Below are 23,662 nucleotides of genomic sequence, written 5' to 3' on the forward strand. Positions count from 1 at the left end.
ATTAATTGTTAATTGTAGTGGTTAAAAATAAAAATGTGAATTTTAAATCATTCATGATAATGGAAGATGGAAAAATATATGTTGCTGATATCATTATTAGAAATATAATGATGGAGATTGAGAATTTTGATATAGTGTTTGTATGGTACTGCGATAATTTGACATAAAAGAATAAACTCATTTATAATGAACATATATTTTATTGATATGTCATTATCATGAATATGTTAGATTTCATTTTGGAAAAAGTTGCATTCAATAAATCTTGCAGTGTGATATAATGATCAATAAAATATATAAGAGTACAAATCAATTTATTATAATAAGTTTGGGCCGCGCGGTGGTCTAGTGGTTAGCACGTTGGCCAACACAGTAACAGCTTGGAGATCGGGAAGACCTGGGTTTGATTCTCCCCCGGGCATTTCTGTGTGGAGTTTGGATGTTTTCCCCGTGTGCGTGGGTTTTCTCCGGGTACTCCGGCTTCCTCCCACATTCCAAAAACATGCATGTTAGGTTAATTGGTGACCTAACATGCATGCAATTGGTGACTCAAATTGTCCATAAGTATGAATGTGAGTGTGAATGCTTGTTTGTCTATATGTGCCCTGCCATTGGCTGGCGACCAGTCCAGGGTGCACCAAGTCAGCTGGGATAGGCTCCAGCATGCCCCGCGACCCTAATGAGGAAGAAGAAGAATAGAAAATGGATGGATGGATAATAAGTTTGTAAAAGAGGGAAAATATTTTATAGTGACAAACCATTTTCAAAAGAACATTTTTGTAATGTACTACAGTAATTTATAATAAAAGCTAAATTATTTATATTTGTAATTTTATTAATTGTATTTTATATAGTATTATTATTTTTAGTAGTAGTAGTACATTAGTATATATTATTATATTATTATATTTTATAATAACACTAATCCATCCATCCATCTTTTATGCCACTTATCCTCACTAGGGTTGCGGGTATGCTTCAGCCTATCCCAGCTGACTTTGGGCAAGAGGGGGGGTACACCATGGACTGGTCGCCAGCCAATGGCAGGGCACATATAGACAAACAACCATTCACACTCACATTCATACCTATGGACAATTTAGAGTCGCCAATTAACCTCACATGCATGTTTTTGGAATGTGGGAGTATTTGCTAAAATAATAAGTACAGTATATTATATTTCAAATGTTTTACTCTTTTAAAAGTTTGGTGTGCTTTGGCTGATTCTATTTTGTTATTTATCTTCCTTGTTTAATTTTCTTAGCTTGGGACATACTGTTAAAAAAGAAGGTGAAATTCACTAAGCTGGAACGCGTTGATAAGCTGACGTGGAGTCTAATAGACCCAAGCAGAGATCAGCTCGCCTACCTCGAAGTTTCCATACAGTGAAAACAAAAAAGTCTGCCGTCAGTCCAGCTCTGGCTCCGTTGAGCATCACGTATCAAAAAATTTTCCACAAAAGTTGAATCGAGGCAACTGGACTCAGCTATGAAGACATTTCACCTTTTGTCCAAAAGGCTTCTTCAGTTCTACAATTGTAGGTGTGGAATTGTAGGTGTGGAGTGTGTCCCCCGGGGGTGATCGTAATAGGGTCGTTGTTGCTATTGTGGCTCAGCGTGGCTGGTGAACAACCGTCCTGCCTAATAATAGCTTGTTCGCCTGGCTGGTGGCAAAAGAACTTGTTACTGGCCACTCTTTCCGTTGGGAATTGTATAAGGGTTTTTTGGTCTCTCCAATGTAGGGGTCATTGCCCTCCTCACTACATGGCACTGCATAAACCACATTGCTGAGTTTGCTTCTCTGGATTTTATCCTTGGGGTGAACCAGTTGGACAAAATCCCGAGAAGCAAACTCAGTGCAGTATAGTGAGGAGTGCTATGACCATTACATTGGAGAGACCAAACAACCGTTATGGCTTGGGACATGGCATGGCGTAATATAAGAGAGCAGTTTTTTCGAGCCAGAGTCAGCAGTTCATTTGCATATCAAAAATAAGTGACATTCCTTTGAGGACAATTATTTCCAAATTCTGGATAGATAGGACCGCTGTTTTGTGTAAGAAGCCATTTATGCCAAACTAGAATGACCTCACTAAACAGCGATGACCTATCATCTGCTTACAACAATGTCCTGACATCTCGCTCCCAAAGACGAGTTTTGCCACCAGGAAGGCAAAGGGCTTATTTTTATGCAGGACGGTTGCTCACCAACAACCTTAGTGTGACCAATCCCAACAGGTACATAAATAGGGAAACTCCACACCTGAAGAAGCCTTTCCCCCTTTTCGGAATACAAGGCCTTTCCTTTTAATGTGATCACAATGAGGCTGCGTGTCACAGCTGTTATACTGTGTTAAGACGTGCCTTTTCACCCTCTCCTCCTGCAAACCTTGCCTGTTTCACGTCTCACATACACACACACACACACACTAACACGTACACACATGCATACACTCACGTACGCATAGCAGTGCATAAAACCCCTCGCTCACCAAAATTATCTGCAATTGCAGCAATTATCGTCAAGTCCAAAACCTTTCAACATGCCTCGTTTTCTCATCAGTGTGCCTCTTAAGCGAGAAGTACATCATCATCAGCGGAAAAGTACATTTACTTCAGCGGGATTATTAAAGCTCTAATTTTCTATTCCAAGCGTGTTAATTTCGTATTTATTTTGCTAATTTTCTTGACAGACCCAGGTGCATGGTAGGGTTGGGTACTGTTTACATATTATCTGGTACTGCCGCCAAATCAGTAAAACCAACAAAACAATGCCTTTTTATGTTTATGCAATTTTGTGACATGCAAGTTGGACAGAATAGTAACTGAAATACGTCAATAATATAAATAAAATAACAAAGTAATACAGTCATCCCTCGCACTATGGCGGTTTGATTATCACTCCTTCGCTATATTGCTTTAAAAAAATAATAATAATAATGAAATATTACTGTTCCATGGTTGAATGTAGTCTATTATTAGCATTTTCAAGCATTAAAATGGTTAAATGATACAAATACAAGGCAGAAGAAGCATTCTGCTTGTGAATGTAGTACTGTATTCTGCATTGGTCACTAGGTGTCGGTGTTCGGCGAGACAAGCACTAGTCTTGGCTTATTTACCGTAAATTCCGGCGTATGCACAAGTCCGTGAGGACCAGGCAGCTCTTTATTTGACAGGAGCCAATCATGAGCTGTGAAAAAACTCACGACGAGCTTGTCAACCGGAAATTGCAGGAGGTCATTACTCAATAAAACAGTCTGACGGTGTCATCTTACAAAGAACACGAAACTCATCCGACAGTAACTTAACACTCAAAAGGTATCTAGTAAATATACAAGACAAGGTAACCTCTACCCATAATGCAGCAGAGCAGTTAATTAGCCAGTGGCTGCCCGTTGCCGGGCACCGGGCCACCAGAGGGAGCTCATGAGCTTGTGATTGACTCCTGCCAAAGACAGGACTAGTGTTTCCTCACTGACTCGTGAGCGGCACAGTATTTAAATGAACAGTAGTAGTTCTGAAGTGTTGGAGATGTCACAAGATTGGAAAAAAGTCATAAATTAGCTATAACGTTGTATAAGCCACAGGGTTCAAAGTTGAAGGAAAAAGCTTATGCAAATTACAGTACTCGTATTCCGTCTACTATATTGGCTAACACAAGTGTAAAGCCATTTAAAGCCGCACGGAAGTACGACAAGGAACTGCTAAAGTGTGAGTCTATGTTATCTTATTTATGTCTAATATGTCTTATTTTCTCTGATTATATCTACTTTATTAGGTAATACCAATGCAAAGGTGACTAAAGGAGTGTTATTTCATGAAATAAGTCCGTAGAAGAAGACAACTAGGAAGTGTTGTTGTTTTGAGCATCTGCCTGTAAGACATAGGGCCATGTGTCTATTTCAAGTAAAAAAGGCTGACTAATTTACATCCCGACATGGTGTCATTCAGCTGTGTGTTCTAAAGATGTAAAAACAGATAAAAAGAGGCAGGTAATTAATGCATGTAATGGGACACACCTATTCCACCTACAACGCTCGCTATTCTCCAAAAACCTCCAGCAAGGTTTTATGGTTTTACATCCATGCTGTAGGCATGTAGTAACAGGAACGTTCATGATAACATGTAATACTTACAGTATTTATGCTGTATTTTGGTCATCTTAAGCATTATCGGAACTTCCTTCCTGGGTGTATTGATTTCACATAGCAACACAGAAAGGAACGCTACACCTAGCGTTAACTTTTCCAAACTCAAAAACAAAAACACAGCAGCAGTGGCGGCAGCTCCAATATGTAGCGTTGCCTTTCGGTAGTGGTCTGAGGCATTGTGAGCAAGTGTGTGGTGAAGCTAGTTGCTAGCCGGCTAGTATCTAGCTGGTGTGATGTGGTAAGATGTCACTACACCATTAAAGTAGTTCTCGGTCGTAACAATGTTAATAACAATAATAATAACAAGGTCACTGTAGCTTGGTTAATATGCAGGTCACATTACGCAAATGGAGTCTTGCTGGTGCTTTTTGGAGGTTTTATCAGAAGGCTTTTTTGGTGAATTAGGTGCATCCCCTTACATGCATTGTTAGCTGCTTCTTTTTATTCAATTCAATGTATTTGTATAGCGCCAAATTGTAACAACAGGTATCTCATGACACTTTACACATGAGGGTCACACTCATCAATCAAAACAGAGAACCAACTGAAACCCCACATGAGCAAGCACTTGGCGACGGAGGCAAGGAAAAACTCCCTCTGGGGAAGAAATCTGAGCAGAACCCAGGCTCTGTGGGGTGGCCGTCTGTCTCGACTGTTTGGGTTGATATATAAAAATGGAGTAGAGGGATAGATGGTATTTTATCTGTTTTTACATCTTTATATCTTTATGTTCATGTCTCACATAAGGATTGTGGATGATGGGCAAAATTCCCCAAAAAGTGCAGTTTTCTTTTAAGCGAGTCTTCTGAATGCCTTATATTAGAATTTTCGTTCATTTTGAGCAATTTTATACTTGAAAATCCTTACCTTAGGCCAAGAATACATCTTATTTGCTTAAATATGCATATTTTTTCACTAATACTAGGCCATTAAAAATAGGCAATTCATTTATTTGGAAAAAACATAGTGTGGAGCCTCGAAATTCAAACTGTGAGGGACGACTGGACTGTGTTTCAGGTCCAAGTAGTTTTTAAAGGTTGTTGCAGCAGTTTTGGGGAAGTTGACATTTTTGTCATTAGGTATAAATGAGTGGGGATATTTGAAGGACTTCTTGTAGTCTTGTTCGTAGTGTTTAAATGTTGGTCTGATGCAAGGGGAAGTAAACACCAACCTTGCCTTTACAGAGAAATGTGTTATTTCCCCTGAAATGCATGACATCATACTTTGTATTTTTAGAGTCCATCTGTAAACACTCATCATCTTGTGATTCTGTGGAATTCCTTGAAGACAGCAGGCGCTTTTTGCGGCACATGGGGAGGGACTTGCCGGCATTACAATATTGTCATTTCACATTGCCTACGTCTGCCGCGCTTCTGCTGGACTCTGTGGACATGTTGATAAATATTTATAGACGCAATAGCAACGCATTAACACTCAGAGCGGTGCAGGCATCCGTCGGAGGCGCTTGAGAGGGAAGGCTGCTGCTCAACACCGTACACATAAGCCGATGCCGTGATACATTCCTAACACATACTGTATGTTGCAGTCACAAGTCGATGGGGGTGGGGTGGGGTGTGTTTGAGTCACTTGGTAACGTCCACCTGACACACGCACCTGATGTAATGTTTGGAGTTGGGCGTCATGGCAACAGTTGTGACTCTTGTGCTGTCTTGTGAGTTGACTGATGCTGCGGAGGAGAGGCTGCACTACACGTCACCGTGTGTATATGTGTTTATTATTGTGGTTGTATAGTTTGCAGTGGTGTGCAACGGCACTGCATCATGCTGAGAGCTGTTATAAAATACTGGACATACTGTAAATATTACAAAGTGATGATGATGCAGTGCAGGTGTACACCACTGCAAAGCCCAACCACAATAATAAACATATTGTTTTTGACAGTGTCAATCAAAAGCATTAAGCAGAATAGTAGACACACCCCTTGTATTTAGTGGGGGTTTTTTGCAGCTGGAGAATTTGTAAAAGGGGCCGCACTGTGGCCGAGTGGTTAGCATGCTGGCCGCACAGTCAGGAGATGGGGAAGACCTGGGTTCGGATCTCCGTTGGACGTCTTTGTGTGGAGTTTGCATGTTCTCCGGGTAGTCCGGCTTCCTCCCACATTCCAAAAGCATGCATCCTGTACTCGGCCTCTCGCCTGAAGTCAGCGGGGATAGGCTCCAGCATACCCCCGCGACCCTAATGAGGATGAGCGGCATAGAAAATGGATGGATGGACGGATTGATGGAATTTGTAAAAGCACCATTTGAACACCTGAACAGAGCCCAACACCTTCGTTATTGTTGTTCCCAAGCCTTGCCAAAGACCAGGTGATGACAGTCATGAAGCTAATCAACACACTGTATCCTAACCCTTGCTCTTGTTCTCTCCCTCTCCTTGCATCTACAAAAGAAACACTTCTAAAGTGCACATTTTTTAACGTTCTAAAGCAGGGGTGTCAAACACGTTTTCATTGAGGGCCACACTGTCATTATAACTGCCCTCAGAAGGCCACTTGTAGCGGTTTAATATCATCAATATGAATATTGAATTGAATATAAATATGAATATAACCTCATGATAGTATGACACAATTGCCCATGAATTTGATAATTATATTTTTACTAACAAATTGAGGGATAACTTGCTTTGAAATGAGAAGTGCAGTGAGAATGTCAAGGAGACAAGCAGACATTCAAGTATTTATTTCTGATAACAAAAAATGCTGGTAATATTTTGTTGCGTGATCACATAATAGTCAAGTTTAGAAGAACGGCAATTTTCCTGTCAAAATGAAGGAAGAAATACATTTAGAAAGAGCAAGGTGAAGTGCGTTATTGACATTATTATTATAATGATATAGATATATTTTTATTAGCTGGTGGCACATTCTAAAAATATAATTTCACAAGACAATTAAAAAAAAAGATAAAAAATGAAAAAGTCGAAAGAGGAAAAAGTCGTAATTTTATGAGAATAATGTTGTAATATGATGAGGAAAAATGAAGTTCAAATATTACATAAAAATATGTTATTTTTAAAATCATAATATTATAGTAATGGTCATGTCACAAGTTACACTGGAATACATCACGTAGTACAAATGACAGTTCCACATGTCCAAAAGGAGCAGGAAGAAACAAAGCCACCATCCGTTTCACATCAATTGCAATACATTCATTAACTTCCTGTATTGCAAATGTACTCTTTGCTAGATTAAAATACATTGTAAAATGGTAAGGTAAAATACATAGGAAAAACAAACAAAACAAAGAATAAAGTAATTTTTGGAAAATTATTTTGCAGAAAAAGTTCTAATGTTACGAGAATAAAGTCAAAATATTAGGGGAATGAAGTCATAATTAGAAGAACATTTAAAAGAACAAAGTTGAAATAGTTGGAAACTTAAAAATAACAAATCATCAACAGCAAAAATAGAAAAAAATGGCTGTAATTTTACCAGAATAAAGTCAAAATATTGAAAGAAAAGAGTTGTATTCTAAAGAGCAAACATTTGCAATTTTAACAGAATAATCGCATAATATTATGAGGAAAGGTAATGCAATTTTAGTAGCATACAGTTGAAATACTAAAGAAAAAATATTTCTTTTTTTTTTTTGTTCAAGTTGGAATATTATGAGAAACAAAACAAAGTTGTAATTTTTGGAAAATTAGGTTGGGGGAAAAGCCATAATATCATAGAAATAAAGTCAAAATGGGGGAATAAAGTTGTAATATTATGAGAAGAAAATTTAGAAAAATTTTTAAAAAAGAGAAAAAAGAGCATAGAGTGGAGTTGATAGTAATAATATGCCTTTTCCCCTATATATACATATATATAAAGCTGAGATCCAAATTATATAACTTGTTAGCATATCTACATGTGTTTCTTTACAAAATATTAAAGTGGCAAAGTTGCATCCTTTCATTTTTCACTATGTGGCCCTTGCTGGAAAAAAGTTTGGACACCCCTGCATTAAAGGTTACATGATGTAACAGATTATATCCCCATCTAAAAATGACATTCTAAAGTCAACCGTTGTCCCTGACCTATTGTGTTTGACCTTGGAGGTTCCATTGTAGTTGCCATGCAGTTTTTTTTTTCCTTCCCCTCACATTGTTCATTCCCCCATGTGGATGGAGATGAAAAGAGGAGGGGGGGGGCATGTGCAGGTGTCTAAAATAACTGCATCTTGCATGAGAGTTAGTGCCTGCAGATGGTAGAGAGACAAGGACGAGGGAGGGGCTGCCACAGCGGAGGTGACTTGAATTTTGCTCCTCGGTAGCATTTTCACAGCATGTGAAATTGTGGGAGTGTTGACAGTAGAAGTCCCCCCCCCCCCCCCGTCTATTAAGCTCCCCTACCACACCTCCAGCGTGAGCTGGGAGAGGTGAACTCGCAGATTCCTGCTGCGGATAAATTGTGTGTGACATGTTTAGCCGCGCTGCCTTAGATGGAGACGGGTGGCTGTGAATGCAGCGAGGCTCTGCCAAGAGCGAAGGCGGAAGAGAGAGTGAAGGGCAAGGGAGGGGAGGGTAGGAAGAGGAGGAGGAGGAGAAGGAGGAGGAGGAGGAGGAGGGGAGAGTGACAGCGGAGAGAGGAGTGCCGTGAAGCAAGCATGAGGTTTTTACTTTCCATTCTCCTCCCAGCAGCAGTCAGATGAGAGTCCTTGCACACAGTAAGTCTGTTTACTGTGTGTGTGTGTGTGTGTGTGTGTGTGTGTCAGTTGTCTCTCACTACTTTTCCTTGCTCTCTTCTGCCATATTAGTTTTGGAATATTTCACCAACCATCTGGTTGGTCACTGTGATAGATCCATGTACTGTATATGTGTGTGTTTGTGTGTGTGTTTAACATGCAGATGGGTGAGCGTGCTTTTCTGCTAATGTGCAGTCGTATGAGGCGGGACAGTTTTTAATGTGGAAAAGAGCTGAGCAGACAAACAAATGGGCGAGTGTTAGCGTTTTAATGTTGTAGTTAGAGTGCGTTTATGTGTAGGTAGCACACACACACACACACACACACACATACACACATACATATCCTTTCTTCTGGCAGACTCTATTCCTCACACTTCTTCCAGTTGGACAACACTGTGGTGTGACTCCCACTGTTAACACTGTGCACTCATATTTGTGGATGAATGGCAGGGGGGAAAAGCACACACACACACACACACACACACACCTACACACACACACACAGATACGCACCAATCCACATGCATACACTTTACCTAAAAGCAATGCTGCATTACACAGGTGGTGTGCAAACACACACTATAAATCATCACTGACTTGTGCATTTGCTGGTGACGCAAATTGCGTTTAAGGTTCAAACTTTTGCATTCCGCTCTCCTTATGTGCCTGCATGAAGTTGACATTCAAGGTAATGCTTGACGGAGATAAGAGAATGTCTTCACAACCTTTTTTTTTTTCTATCTAAACAAAAATGACATCACTCGCTGCTTAGCATTCAAAACATCCTATAGATTGTGGCCTTGATGCATTTGCTCCACAGTCACTTCATCTTCTGGTCATGTTTTTCATATTGCACTGGCTAACACCTGCACTGTGCCCGAGTGCTGACATCTGCAATGCATCCAAATTTGGATTTTTAGACATCAGACGCACACACAATTAAGTACATGGAATACAAAAGCGGCTTCATGACACGAAACCTCCAGTTAAGCCTTGCCGGTACGTCACCATCGGTGCGGGATTGAATACTAACTTTCCTTCCTCACCCTTAATTGCCATGTGAATGAGACACCATTGCAACAGGCTTTGATCATGTCACTGGTAAAAGTAAAAGTCGTACAGTCGTCTCTCACCACTTTGAATTTCTTAGAGTGAAACCGTGAAATTTGAACCAATCACAGTTTTTCAAAAATACATTCATTAATAATCATGCTGTTTTGTGGTTGAATACAGTCTATTAGTAAAAAAAAATGCATATTGAAACAAACGTTACGTATTTTTGCTTAAATTTAACATTTTCAAGCATATAAATGGCAAAATGAACTAAAATGCAAATGTAAGGCCTTCAAAGACACTGTGAATGATATGTAATAGGTAAGTTCCAATCGATCGTCCGCCGATCAATATCGGCCGACTTCCGTTGAGAAGCATTTGATCGGCATACGCCGATAATTGCCGTTGATCATTTCCACGGCGATGACAAAAGCCAATCACCTGTGGCTGGTACTATTGCAGTCTGCAGCCTATCGCAATCTCTTTGTGCAGTGTAGTGTACAGAGCAGCAGCATCCCCCTCCCACTTTTCTTCACACTGCGCAGGCATGCCAAAGCCAAAACAAACATGTCTGCCGTGCGGAACTGTTAGAGTGATATAAATGCCACGAAAAATATCGGGCGGGGGTAGCACATTAAAAAAAACTTTAATTTAATACGGCATTTGAAAGACGGAGTATGGTGACTTTTTGATGCTCACGGTGCAGCATCAGTCAAACGGCAGCTAATGCAGCCAACACTCGCCCGTATGCGCGTGACAGTCTACGCAAATAACCCCAAAAATGATAGAATTAATAGGACTGGATGGCCAGCCTTTCTCAGCGGTGGAAGACACCAGGTTGACCGACTGCTCTGTCACTTGGAACCCACCTGTGTGCCACCTGGAAGTCCTGCTAGAGCAGCATCAGACAATTTACTCTCCCAAAATCTCCGTAAAGAAGTTGTCTCATCCTCTGTAAGTGTCACCAGTGATATATGCTCTCTTGAAAAAGTAAGTCAAATATGTTTTTGTCTAAATGAAGGTGATTATTTGCTTCTTTTTTTCAGATCAGATCATAAAGCCAATAGCAGGGGTGCGGCCAGCAATTCTGGGCACCTTGAAAAACAAATCAGAAATTCAGGACAAGTTGCTGCCAAAATTTAGCAAGAAAGATTTGGTGTATATTTTAGTTTTTGTAACAATTTGATTGTATTATTTTTTTTAGTAATATAATAAAAATATATGAAACATTTAAAGAAATAAAATACATGTAAAAGTACATAAAGACAAAACTAATAAAATAAAATATATTTTTTTAAATGTCGTTGATATGCATTAAGTGCCTTTTGGATTTTTTAACATTATTTCCTTTTGTTATTATTTTTTAGTAATATAATATACAGTACATACATGAAACATTTAAACTAGGGCTGTCAAAGTTAACGTGTTAATGACGTGTTAACGGATATTTCCTTGAACGGCACTATTTTTTTTTAACGCCCGATTATGCACATGTCCTGTTTGACCCGGAGGAAACACAACGGTGTGGCAGTGGATGTTGAGCCACAAGCACGAACAGATACTGAGCAGAAATGGAGAAAGAAAAGGGTATTTGGAATGGTACGTTTAGCTTCATAGCCCTGGCAGATGACTCTGTCCACAAGACCAAAGTTATTTGTATCTACTGTCACTGTGACTTGAGTTGTACGGAGTACGTCGACTTGCAAATGCCAGAGAGAAGACAGAAGGCTTGACTTGAGACTTGAGCACAGCAGGGTTTTTTATTGTCATTTATACAGTGATACCTTAGCATACGAGCGTCCCAACTAAAGAGTGTTTTTTTAGATGCGAGTCGTCTCTCGGCTGAATTTTTGCTTTGAACTGCGAGCTAAAACTTGGCTCACGAGCTGCTTGTTACCGGCAGGCATAGCCAAGGACAGCTGTTTGGGGACTTGTGTCAATGTGTGAAAGCGGACGTGAGCGAGCGAATACACAGCGCTCAATGAGATGGCGGCAAAGGCTTGCAAGCAAATGTATTATTTATTAGTATTTGAGCTTGAACTGCTGTGTTTGTCAACGATGACAGAATAAAAGTTGTATGTTGAAAGACCCGCGTTGTCGTACTTCGTCGTACGTTGTTGAAGTGGTCACAGTAAGAAAAGTGTGATAAAGTGTTGGTCAAAGTGTATGTGTGTATGTGTGTGTAAAAGAGCACAAGCTACAGCGGTATATTGGGCACAGTGCTACTTCTTTAAAATGCTGACTGTTCTTCAGCACTCGTCAATAGTTATTTTTCTCACATCCTGTTTTCATTTCACTTAGTTGGTGGCTGTTTTTGCAAACTTTTATTAGTAATGTCACAATTATATTTAGTGAGATTATTTGCTTGAAGAGAATCATATGTGAGTGACGGACAGTTTACCCTACCAGTATCTACTTATTATACATTGTGTTTGCTTTTTATACATTGAGGTCCACTTGGTGCTAAGGTGTTTAAAAAAATGTAAGCTAAATAAACAAAAAAATTAATAAAGCAAACATATTATGGAATCTCAGGTTGATAGGTGTATTAAAAACTTTAAAATGATGTTTCAAAGGTGCACTTATAAAGTTTCTTTCTATTTGTGATTAATGGAGATTCATTTCAAGTTAACTATGGACAGAATGTGATTAATCACGATTGAATATTTTAATCAATTGACAGCCGTAATTTAAACCATGTAAAAAAAAACAATCACATTTTTTAAGTGTCTTTTTGACATGAATTATGTGGTTTTTTTTCATTTGAAAAATTATACTATTTTATTATTTAAAAATAAATTACAAATTATATTAAAAATAGAAATACGATTAATAAAACATATATTTTTTAAAGTGTATATATACAGTATATATATTATTTTTAATTTTTATTTTTAATTTTAATTTTTTTTAATTTTTATTTTTTTATTTTTTTATTTTTTTTTAAGTGTCTTTTTGACGTGGGTTTTTTTTCAGGCTTTCGTGGGCCACATACAACGATAAGCCGGGCCAAATCTAGCCCCCTGGACCTTGAGTTTGACACCTGTGCTTTAGCGCATTCTGTGTACAACTTGTATAGCGTTGCAGATTTACATTTACATTTAGATTTAGATTTACATTTAGATTTATTAAAATGACTCTCCTCGTCTCACCTTCTAATCTCAACCCCTCCACCTTCTTTTCTCTCCTTTCCTTTCCTTTTGATTTTTTTGGTGGCTTGTCTACGTTTCTCTTTTAATATCTGCTTGAAAAGGCGTTGCTGCAGATCAGAGCAGCCAGATCTACAAGGTCATCTGAGGATAGAACAGAGCATCTCATATCTGTAACACACACACACACACACACACACACACGCACACGCACACATCTACAGTATGAAAGAACAGCAGTGTGTCCGTATGAGGAGAAAACATGCGGAGTGGAATTTGTGGAATTATATAAAAAAGAAACGATAAATCTGTCCTCCCCCAATTCTTCCTCATCTTTTAAAAGTCTGTTGAATGCAGAAGTGTGTGTTTGTGGGGGAAAAAAAAAAAACCTCACCGAGCACCACAGTGATCAAGGTGAAAGCAGAAGAAGGTGACTTGACTTTGAATAGCGTGCCACTCAACACAGAGCACGCCACAGGCATTTACACACACGCACAAAAAAAATGTCTTGGGTGAGTCCTTTGAGACCATTTGGCGAGTGGCAAAATCACAGGCGAGTCAGTCAATGGTGTGTGATTGCTGTTTTCCCAGCAGTGTGTAAAGCTGTCACAAGCCTAACGCACGCTAGCTGAAGATGTAATCTTTGGTAAATACAGCTGGGTGGGAATGGGGAGCTGGGGGGGTGCTGGGGGCGCTCCGAGTTTGCCCACTGCGATTTCCTCAGATTATGGTGTCAAAGTGAGCCATTAGTCATCGACAGGCGAAGAGGACAGATTACTGCCTGTTTGGCCTCACGCTGCGCTCATGGAGACTTGTCTTGCCAAGAGAAATGGCCACAGAGCTTGTATAAATGTTCCAAAAACAACTAAACAACCAAGAGGCAGGTTTCCTATGTATGATGCAGTAAAAAAAAAAAAAAAAAGAAAGCGATATACTCACCACTCAGGTGAGAGCTACGCCTGCAGAATCTAATAAGACCGAGGACAAGAGCAGCACAGTGCATTGCAGACATTAGGTGCTCGGTTTTGGGGGATGTAAATTGTTTGACTGGATGCTTACGGGGGTGTTTTTGGAGTAATTTGCCTGACTTTGGCTGTGACTGGCATATGCTAGAACGTTTTACCCGGCTTCAGGGGTGCAAATTGTGCTTTACAAAATCGGCATGGCAACAAGCAGCCGTGCAGTTTGTTGATCTGTTGCTGCACCTTCTGGTTAAAAAGCAGTGAATTGGTTTATAATGTTTGGTCTTTTGGAAGTTTTAATGCAGCAGGATCTCATTATGATGTTTGTCAAAGATCTTCTACATCGGGGTGCCCAACCACCGGGCAGAAAACTTTCTGAACCCTATCCATCCATCCATCTTCATCCACTTGTCAAGGTTGCATGGATTTCCCTCTCCCTGGTTACTTGTACGTCCAGCTCCTCTTGGCGGATCCCGAAGCGTTCCTAGGCCAGTTGAAAGGGAGAGCCCAGCCACCCTACGGAGAAAGCCCATTTTGGCCGCTTATACCCGCAACCTTGTCCTTTCGGTCACTAAACTTTCTGAAGCAATGATTTCATTTTTTTTAATAATTGTTTTGCTCTTATAAACCTATAAACCTCTATAAACCTTGCAATCCTACCAACGCTCTGTGTTTCCAGCGTCACTCGTTAGTTCCGATGAGTGATACATGAAACTTTTTTCCTGAGAATTCAAGAGCTGCCAAGCTGTCCAAGCAGTTCAAGCAGAAGCTGTAGTAAGTCTACACTTGATCAAACTTACTTAAGATTTGTCACATCAAAACACGATCGCTACATACGACTTCAATAAAACATAAAACATGTGATATTAGGTTGACTACTTCCTGAATCAGTGTTCAAAGTATCATGGGAACTGTAGTTCTTTTAGCCATAAATTAGCTGCATCACTGTTTAAACAACAACATTTAAAACATGTGGGAAAAAGTAGCGGCTTATAGTCTGGAATTCACGGTGTTTTACAAATTTTACTCTAAACCACTTGTGTTTCGTCTTTTTGGATTAAAATGAAAAGTAACTGCCCGGAACTTTCGACAATGGCATTGAAAACATTGCAATTCTCGTCCGATCCGGTGTCACCCACACACATCAAACCACGCTATTATCGTACATCTGCAAATACATACATCTGTAAATCAAAATAGCATCACTAGCATGTTTACTATATTAGATTACTGAACCCATCCGGTCTGTCGGGGGTTTGACTGAACACAAGCTGGTCACATGGGATTCTCCATACGACAAGTGCTCTGCTTTTTTTTTTTGGTTTTTAGAGAAATCTGCTGCAAAAATGTGAGTTGCTCTGAACTCTCGGGACAGTCCTATGTCAGCCCGCGGGCTACATGTTGACGATCCCTGGCATACACCATGGTTGGCTGCCTTCACAATTTGAACTAAAAACTGTTGGATCTTTGTTTTGTTGTGGTCTTCTATATTGTACCCAAAGGATGATAGGATACTTTTCAGTGATGGGGAATGATGAGGCATTTCTTTTAGATTTATGATGCTTTCTTGCATGCGTGCGTATCAGATGCCAGCCACCATGACAAAGCGTTTTGATGACTTTAAGCAACAAAACGGTCAGAGCGTCAGACAGGAGACTGCTGTTTGTTTGGTATTTGACCATTTTTGGAAACTGTTTTGTGCATTAGGTCATCATGAGTGTTTTTGCCCTTAATCACACTTCTGCTACTTCCTGAGTCAGCCAAGACTGTGAACTGATATTGCACTTCATACAAGACGTGCTTTGTGGTCATCGGTTTCATGTCTTTTTTTAGTCTTGAATCATGCTGCAATGTCTGGCGACCAGTCCAGGGTGTACCCCGCCTCTCGGCCGAAGTCAGCTGGGATAGGCTCCAGCATATCTGCGACCCAAGTGAGGATAAGCGGCATAGAAAATGGATGGATGGATCATGCTGAGATGTTGTTTTATTCTGGTTCTTTACACAGACTCCTCTTGTTCAGCGTTTAGTAGGATTTTCTGATTATTATTAATTATGGCTATAAAATCCTAATCCAAATTTTAAGACAAGTTGAAAAATTGCAGGAAATTACATTGTGCACTGTTAGGTCTGAAAAAGGTTTTAAGTAGAGCTTCAAAATGCAAATAGAAGAAATGGGAGTGAGACAAAAACATTTTTGAGTAAGCAATTTATTGCAAACAAGCATTAAAGTGAATTAGGATGTTCATCAGTTGATCAAACGTTTAAGACTCTAGCTTTAAAGACAAAAACAAAAAAAACTAAAATAGAAATAAAATGTTAAAAAAAGGACTAAGTAATGAGTCGCTGCACCATTCTTGTTAATCAGCTGAAAAATGGGTTTGTGCATGCTTGATGCCAGTGTTTCCAGGAGGGTAGTGGGAATGTTGCTCCAGGTGGTGAAGATGGCTTCACGGAGGGCATCCACTGTCTGGAACTGATGTCCATTTTTGTAAACTTCCTTTGCCATCCATCCCCAAAAGTTGTTAGTTGGATTTAGTTCAGGGGAACACACAGGATGGTCCAAAAGAGTGAGCTTATTCCTCTGGAAGAAGTCCTTTGTCAGGCGGGAATCGTGAAGTGCAGCGTTGTCCTGTTGGAAAAGCCAGTCATTAGCACACAGACGAGGGCCTTCAGCCATGAAGAATGCCCCCTGCAAAATCTCCACATGGCCCCTCTGCCGTTTGACGCCCCTGCACTATTAAAGGATCATGATGGCGCCCCATCCACTGTGCCGTGTGGAAAACATCTCAGGTAGGATCTCCTTGTCATGCCAGTAACATTGGAAGCCATCAGGACCTTTAAGGTTACCTTTTTTCTCATTAGAGAATAAAACCTTCTTCCACCTTTCAATGTCCCATGTTTGGTGCTCTCCTGCAAATTCCAAATGGGTAATTTTGTGGCCTTGAAGACGACAAAACCTTTGAACCTTTTTCTTCGACAGATGGCATCTGATGGTTATTGGACTGCACTTGGCAACAGTAACAACCTTCATTTGGGCCGAGAACGGTCCCGTGTCTTGACGGACAGCAAATGGGATCCTCCGGCTCAGGGCTGATTTTTTTTTGGATCCACTTTATTTGTTTGTTCCATAACACTTAGGATGCTTGCAGAAGTTTCAAATGAGTGTCTTACTGCGTCCAACCTCAGCAGCAATGGTGCACTGCGAGAGGCCTCGCTTATGCAGCTCAACAATCCCACCACGTTCAAAGAGGGAAAGCTTTTTTGCCTTTGCCATTAAGAGATCATGAAAGTGTGAATATAATACAGACCTGATCAAAATCTAAAGACCAGCTGACAAATTGCTTGAATTTGCATTTTGACTATTTGGATCTTAACGTGGTTTTAAGTAGAGCTACAATATGCAAACGCAAGAAGGGGGAGTGAGACAAAAAACATTTGGAACTTGTAATTTAAAAATAAATAAATAAATAAGGTTTATCACCTGATCAAAAGTTTAAGACCACAGGCTATAAATGCCAAAATCTGCTCAAAATTTTAATTTTCTGTCGGGCCTTCACACTGTCATGCCCTCCTGATGGCTAAAGCTAAGAAGCTTTCTCTTTTTCAAAGTGGTCGGATTGTGGAGCTGCATAAGCAAGGCCTCTCGCAGTGTGCCATTGCTGCTCAGGTTGGGTGCAGTAAATCAGTCATTCTACATTTTTTTAAAGATCCTGAGCATTATGGAACGAAAAAGTCAAGTGGTAGACCCCCAAAAAATCACATCTGCGCTGAGCCGGATCCAATTGGCTGTCCATCAAGACAGAGGGCAGTCTTCCACCCACATTAAAGCCCTAACTGGTGGCGACTGCAGCGCAATAACCATCAGACGGCATCTGCGGGAAAAGGGTTTAAAAAACAAAAAACAAATTCAAAGGCCTCGTCCCCTTCAACGCCACAAAACTGCCCGTTTAGACTTTGCCAGGGAGCATCAAACATCGGACATTGAAAGGTGGAAAAAAAGTTTTATTCTCTGATGAGAAAAAATGTGCTTTTTCATTCAGTGGAACACTGGAGCTCCAGGTGGTGCAGGGTCGTCAAACGGTGGTTGCTTATGTGCAGATGTTGCAGCGGGCATCCCTCATGACTGAGGGCCCTCGTCTGTGTGGTAACAGCTGGCTTTTTCAACAGGACAACGCTGCAGTTCACAATGCTCGCTTGACCAAGGACTTCTTCAGGGAGAATAACATCACTCTTTTGGACCATCCTGCATGTTCCCCTCATTTAAATCCCATAGAGAACATTTGGGGATGGATGGCAAGGGAAGTTTATAAAAATGGCCATCAGTTCCGGACAGTTGATGCCCTTCATGAAGCCATCTTCACCACTTGGAGCAATGTTCCCACTAGCCTCCTGGAAACACTCCCATCAAGCATGCCCAAACCCATTTTTGAAGTGATTAACAAGAATGGTGGAGCTACTCATTAATGAGTCCTACTGAGAACATTTTTTGTTCTGGTTTGGAGAGTTTTTTGTTATTTTTTGAGCGATGTTCTTCGACTTTTGATCAGCTGATTTCAGTTTTCAGTAAATTACTTTTTCAAAGTGCTTTTTGTTTCACTCCCCCTTCTTGTTTTTGCAAATTGTACCTCTACTTAAAACCTCATTACGATCCAAATGTGCAAAATGCAAATTCTAGCAATTTTTGTGGTCTTAAGATTTTGGTCAGGAGAGTATAATGTAATGTAATGTAATGCAATATAATATAATATAATATAATATAATATAATGTAATGTAATGTAATGTAATGTAGTGTAGTGTAGTGTAGTGTAGTGTAGTGTCGTGTCGTGTCGTGTCGTGTCGTGTCGTGTCGTGTCGTGTCGTGTCGTGTCGTGTCGTGTCGTGTCGTGTCGTGTCATATATCATATCATACCATATATCATATATCATATATCATATATATCATATCATACCATATACCATATACCATATATCATATCATATCATATCATATCATATCATATCATATCATATCATATCATATCATATCATATCATATCATATCATATCATATAACCTGTATACTTGCCTATGTTTGTGTATAGGCCTTTTCCATCCTTTTCCTTTCATCTGCCTGTCTGTTATTTTGTGTTTGCACCTGTCTGGACACTTAATGCCTGCTTGTGAAGGTGGTGGAAAAAAAGGACCATGTGCCGCATGTTTGTCTCTTTATAATGATAATGATAAAGCCTCCGTGGGTGAAGAAGCACCCAAGGGAGCTTTTCCCTACTTTTTCCAACGGCATTTCTCAGCCAACCTCCCACCTCTTACGACTGCATCTCCTGCAGTTTTATACCCTTTATGTCTGTGTCTGTCGCTGCCTCGCTCTCTCATCCCCTGCTCTCTTTACACAGAGATGTATACTGCTTGTACGTGCGCCTCCTGCATTGCTATTCCTGTGAGGAGCAGACTGGTCTGGCGGTGCTGTGGTTTATGTCCATGAACTCAGTAACACCCTCACCGCCGCCGCTGCTGCATTACACCACACTAGCGTTGCCACATGCAGGTAGTAAAACGTATGAAATGTATGCTTTTCTTCACAATATGTGCACACTAAAACTTATAGCCATCCATCCTTTTGCTTTATTGCTCATCCTGTTGAGGGTCACGGGGAAGATGGAGTCTATCCTAGATGACTTATGCTGCTTTTCCTCTACGTCACGGGTGTTCAAAGTGCGCCCCAGGGGCCATTTGTGGCCCGTGACTGTTTTTTTTTTTTGGCCCGTTGTACATTCTAAAAAATGTAATTGAACAAAAAAAAAAAACTAACAGCAAACAATTTTAAATGTACATTTTTCTGAGAATAAAGAGCAAAAATGTAATGACAAAAAGGTGCATTTTACGAGAAAAATAACATCATTTTAGCAGAGTATACTTCAAATATTAAAGAAAAAATATATGTTTTTTTTTATTTTAATAGTATGAGAAACAAGCAAAACAATGAATAAAGTTATACTGTTATGAGAATTATGGGAAGAAAATAATTATGGGAAGAAAATTTACAAGAAGATAGTTGAAATAGTTGGGGGAAAAAACAACAAAAGAAATGGAAAAAAAACAGCTGTAATTTTACCAGAATAAAGTCAAAACATTATGAGAAAAAAGGAAAATTGCAACAGGAAAAAAAAAGCACAATTTTACCACAATAAAGAGGTATAATATAAATAGAAAAAACCGTAAATATACAAAAGAATAAATATATATAAATATAAATTTAAATATATAAATATATAACAAACCCTAGCCCTATTTATAAATATATAAAATACATATACAAAAAATATATACAATTTGACCACAATAAAGTGGTAAAATATGATGAGGATATATAATGTCAATATAATATAATAATATAATGTCAAATATAATGTCATCAAATATTTAAGCAAAAATATGTTGTTTTTAAAGTTGTTTAAAAAAGCAAAAATAAAGTTGTTATTTTTGGAAAATTTGGTTGGGGACAAGTTATAAAAAAGTCAAAATTTTACGAGATTGAAGTCATAACATTCTGAAAATAAAATTTACAAAGATTATTTTAGAAAGAAGTTGAAATATTTGGAAAAAAAAACAGCAAAAATGGGTGAAAAAAAAGACTTACAAATACTTCCAAATAATACGCTAGGTTCTCCTTTATGTTTTTGGCTCCTTTGTCCTTCTTTCCTTCCCACTCTGTCTGAAACACTTTCTTAAGTTTAGAATAAGTAAATTGTGAGAGGCTAATTAGTTAGTTTGGTAGCTTGCTATGCTAGTGGGGGCTGTCCCTGCAGTGATCATGTAGCCTGTGCAATGTGATGTAAACAAAGAATAACAGGACTGTAAAAAAGACTATTGGGCTGTTATTTCATGTCTACAGGGCTCTAATAATGTTAAAACCCACGTTTAGAAAGTCATAAACTGATTTTCTTATGCTCTAACTCCAAAAATATTCTGTTTATTGATATTGAATCCTATTTCACGGAAATTCAGTTATCACAGTCACCGTCACAACAATTAACCTCGGTAAAAGAGGGACAACTGTACATGTTTTTTATTGGATTGACAAATAAACACCTTGAATCTGCAAATTTGTCATAAAAATAATAGCACAGTGCACCGTTTTTCCCCATGACTGTATGTATTTGATATTTAATACAGAGCACTAATTTCCCTAGGGAGTGTCTTTATAACTTCTTCTTCCTGCTACCCCATTACGTCATTCAAACAGCCTAGTTGGCGTGTCTGGCATATGACACAAGCACAAATTCTGCCTAGCAACAAGTGTGACTGACTAGTTGATGCCTGGCCAATCCTTTCATGTAATAACAGCATTGCATCGACTCTCAGTGTTGAGATGACAGCTTGTGCTACTGAACTGACCCCCAACCCCACCCCCTCCCACAACACACTGTTTTTCTGACACCTGAAGGAGAGGAGTCCTCTCTGAAAAGAGAGGTAACCAATGTTAATCATATGCACACATATTATTCATGCACCCATGTCTTGAATATCAATGCAGCGGCTGACCTTCCATTCATCTCTACGGTTGTATCCTCTCTAGATGATGCAGATCTGCTGCCTCATGCTTGCTAGTCCACACTGCTGCGTACGTGCGCACAATAGAGATGATGTCTAATATTGCCCTGATGGTGTGATCAGTGTAAATGACTTCATCCGACTTCATAACGACAGGAGGGTGGAATCGCGAGCTTGCAGGGGCGGGGCCGAGCTGTTTCTTGACATGGATTCTGGAAGCCTCATTAATTAAAAGGGCTGCCCCTTTGGCAAGGCTCATTAATGTTGCAGGGATGTATCAGTCTTTTTTTTTTTTTTTAAAGTAAGAATGGTATTTTAAAAATGCAGTAGATTTATTGACTCTGCGAACAATCTATTTGTTTTTCACTTGGATCATATTGGCTCTCATGGATCCAGCTCACGTTATTCTCTGTCATCGGATTTAATATATTTTTAATGAGATGCTTTTATGTTGTTAATAATCCCGCTCTTAGATATTGCTGTAGATATGAAGTAAAATAGATAGTTGCTTGCGAGGCTCTCAGTAACCCCGGTTTATGCAACACTTCGCAGGCCATGAGTGCTGAGATGAAAATGCATCGTAGGTAATACACAATAGTGGTAACACCATCTGTGTAAAAAGTAAAAAAAAAAAAATGGGACAGCTGGAAAGACGATAAGCTCATTGGAAATGCTGACAGTGTCGCCACACCTCCGTTGAGGGACGCTGAAATGTTAATTGATCTTTTCTGTGGAAACAAGTAATCAGTGATGAACACAAAGTTTGGGCTGATGGAATTATATTTGGCCTTAAGCCATCTATTGTCAATTAAAAAGTTGGGCCTGATTACGAAGCTTGTTAGTCAGAGATAGATTTTTTTTTCAACGTATACTTAGAATTTGCGCAAAAAAAAAAGAACGATACAGCTGAATGAGCGCCATGTTTGAAGTCAATATCGTGACTCTATGCAGCTCACTCCAAATTACATTTTTGATTGTGCAAAAAAAAAAAAAGTGCAAAAAAAAAAAAAATCCATATTTTTCACAATTACCCCCCACTTGGTCTCCTAAGTCCAGTTCTGGTCAGATTTCCATGATGAAGAACGTAGTTCCGCTTAGTTGCTGGGGACAATTAAGTAAGGACTTTGACTTCTCAAAACAATACGCGTTCAAAAGATGAATACGTTCGCATCACAAATATGCAACTAAGCGGAACTACGTTCTCCATCACGGAAAGATTTAACAGACCAAGTGGGAGGTAAGTCGCTGTTAATGGACTACAATGCTGATGGGGATGTCATACAACGTCATGTCATAAAATCCGAACTATCCCTTTAATAGTTTGATTTTATTCTTGTAAAACTACTGCTGATGTTTCAGTGTTTGCTGTTGTTTTATTTTTATTTTTATTTTTATTTTTATTTTTATTTTTATTTTTATTTTTATTTTTGTCCCAGCACTAGCCTGATAATTACCTAATAATAATGTGCAGCATGTAAATGCATTTTCTCAGTGTATGTCTTTCCAACTTCCTGTTTCTGCCAGCCCTTTACGTCATTCAAACACCTTAGTAGACATAATAATATATTATATTGCATAATAAAAACAATGATAATAATGGTAGTAGTATTTCCTTTACCATGGACATCCCATTTGATTGTTATTTTCTCTTCTTTGTCTACAAGAAGATTGCCTCCATGATTGCAATGAGCTTGTAATGGATGTTACCTCATATTGCATTGATACCACAGAGGACCTGACACCATTAGCCACTTTGTCCTTGCCTTCAAAGCCGTTTCTCTTGTTGCAGCAACGCTGGTGACCTTGCAGCACATTTCTGTGATGGCGCCGCACCCTGTGTGTGTTGTGTGAAGGAACCCGGGGGTCGGGAGAGGGTAATAGAGAAGAGGGGGAGCAAATAGAATGAAGACATTTACTCTTAAAAGGCGAGCTACACTAATCAAAGACACGTGACGGTGTGAGTGCAGCCAATCAGATATGCATGATGATGAACGAGAGAACAGGCGGTGATTCAGATACTGTACATCCACATACTCAAAAAGCACATTTTGGGACCAATGTCTTGTCATTAGGGTGGTACATTTAAACATGCTCATGTGA

At 39.4% G+C, this 23,662-nt stretch overlaps 1 protein-coding gene across 17 annotated transcripts in view; it reads left to right on the top strand.

The window, feature by feature from the left end:
- LOC129191387 (muscleblind-like protein 1) overlaps positions 1-23,662 on the top strand; it is a 202,595-nt gene that overhangs the window by 88,261 nt on the left and 90,672 nt on the right. The window contains exon 1 of one of the 17 annotated variants that reach the window (XM_054794696.1): positions 1,075-8,829. The exons of the other annotated variants lie outside the window; for them this stretch is intronic. The gene's annotated coding sequence lies outside the window, so the exon portion shown is untranslated. Of the gene's footprint in view, positions 1-1,074; positions 8,830-23,662 lie in introns of those variants that run through there. 17 annotated transcript variants of the gene reach the window in all.

This window comes from Dunckerocampus dactyliophorus, chromosome 12 (genome assembly GCF_027744805.1).
Source record: "Dunckerocampus dactyliophorus isolate RoL2022-P2 chromosome 12, RoL_Ddac_1.1, whole genome shotgun sequence".
NCBI classification, from domain to species: domain Eukaryota; kingdom Metazoa; phylum Chordata; class Actinopteri; order Syngnathiformes; family Syngnathidae; genus Dunckerocampus; species Dunckerocampus dactyliophorus.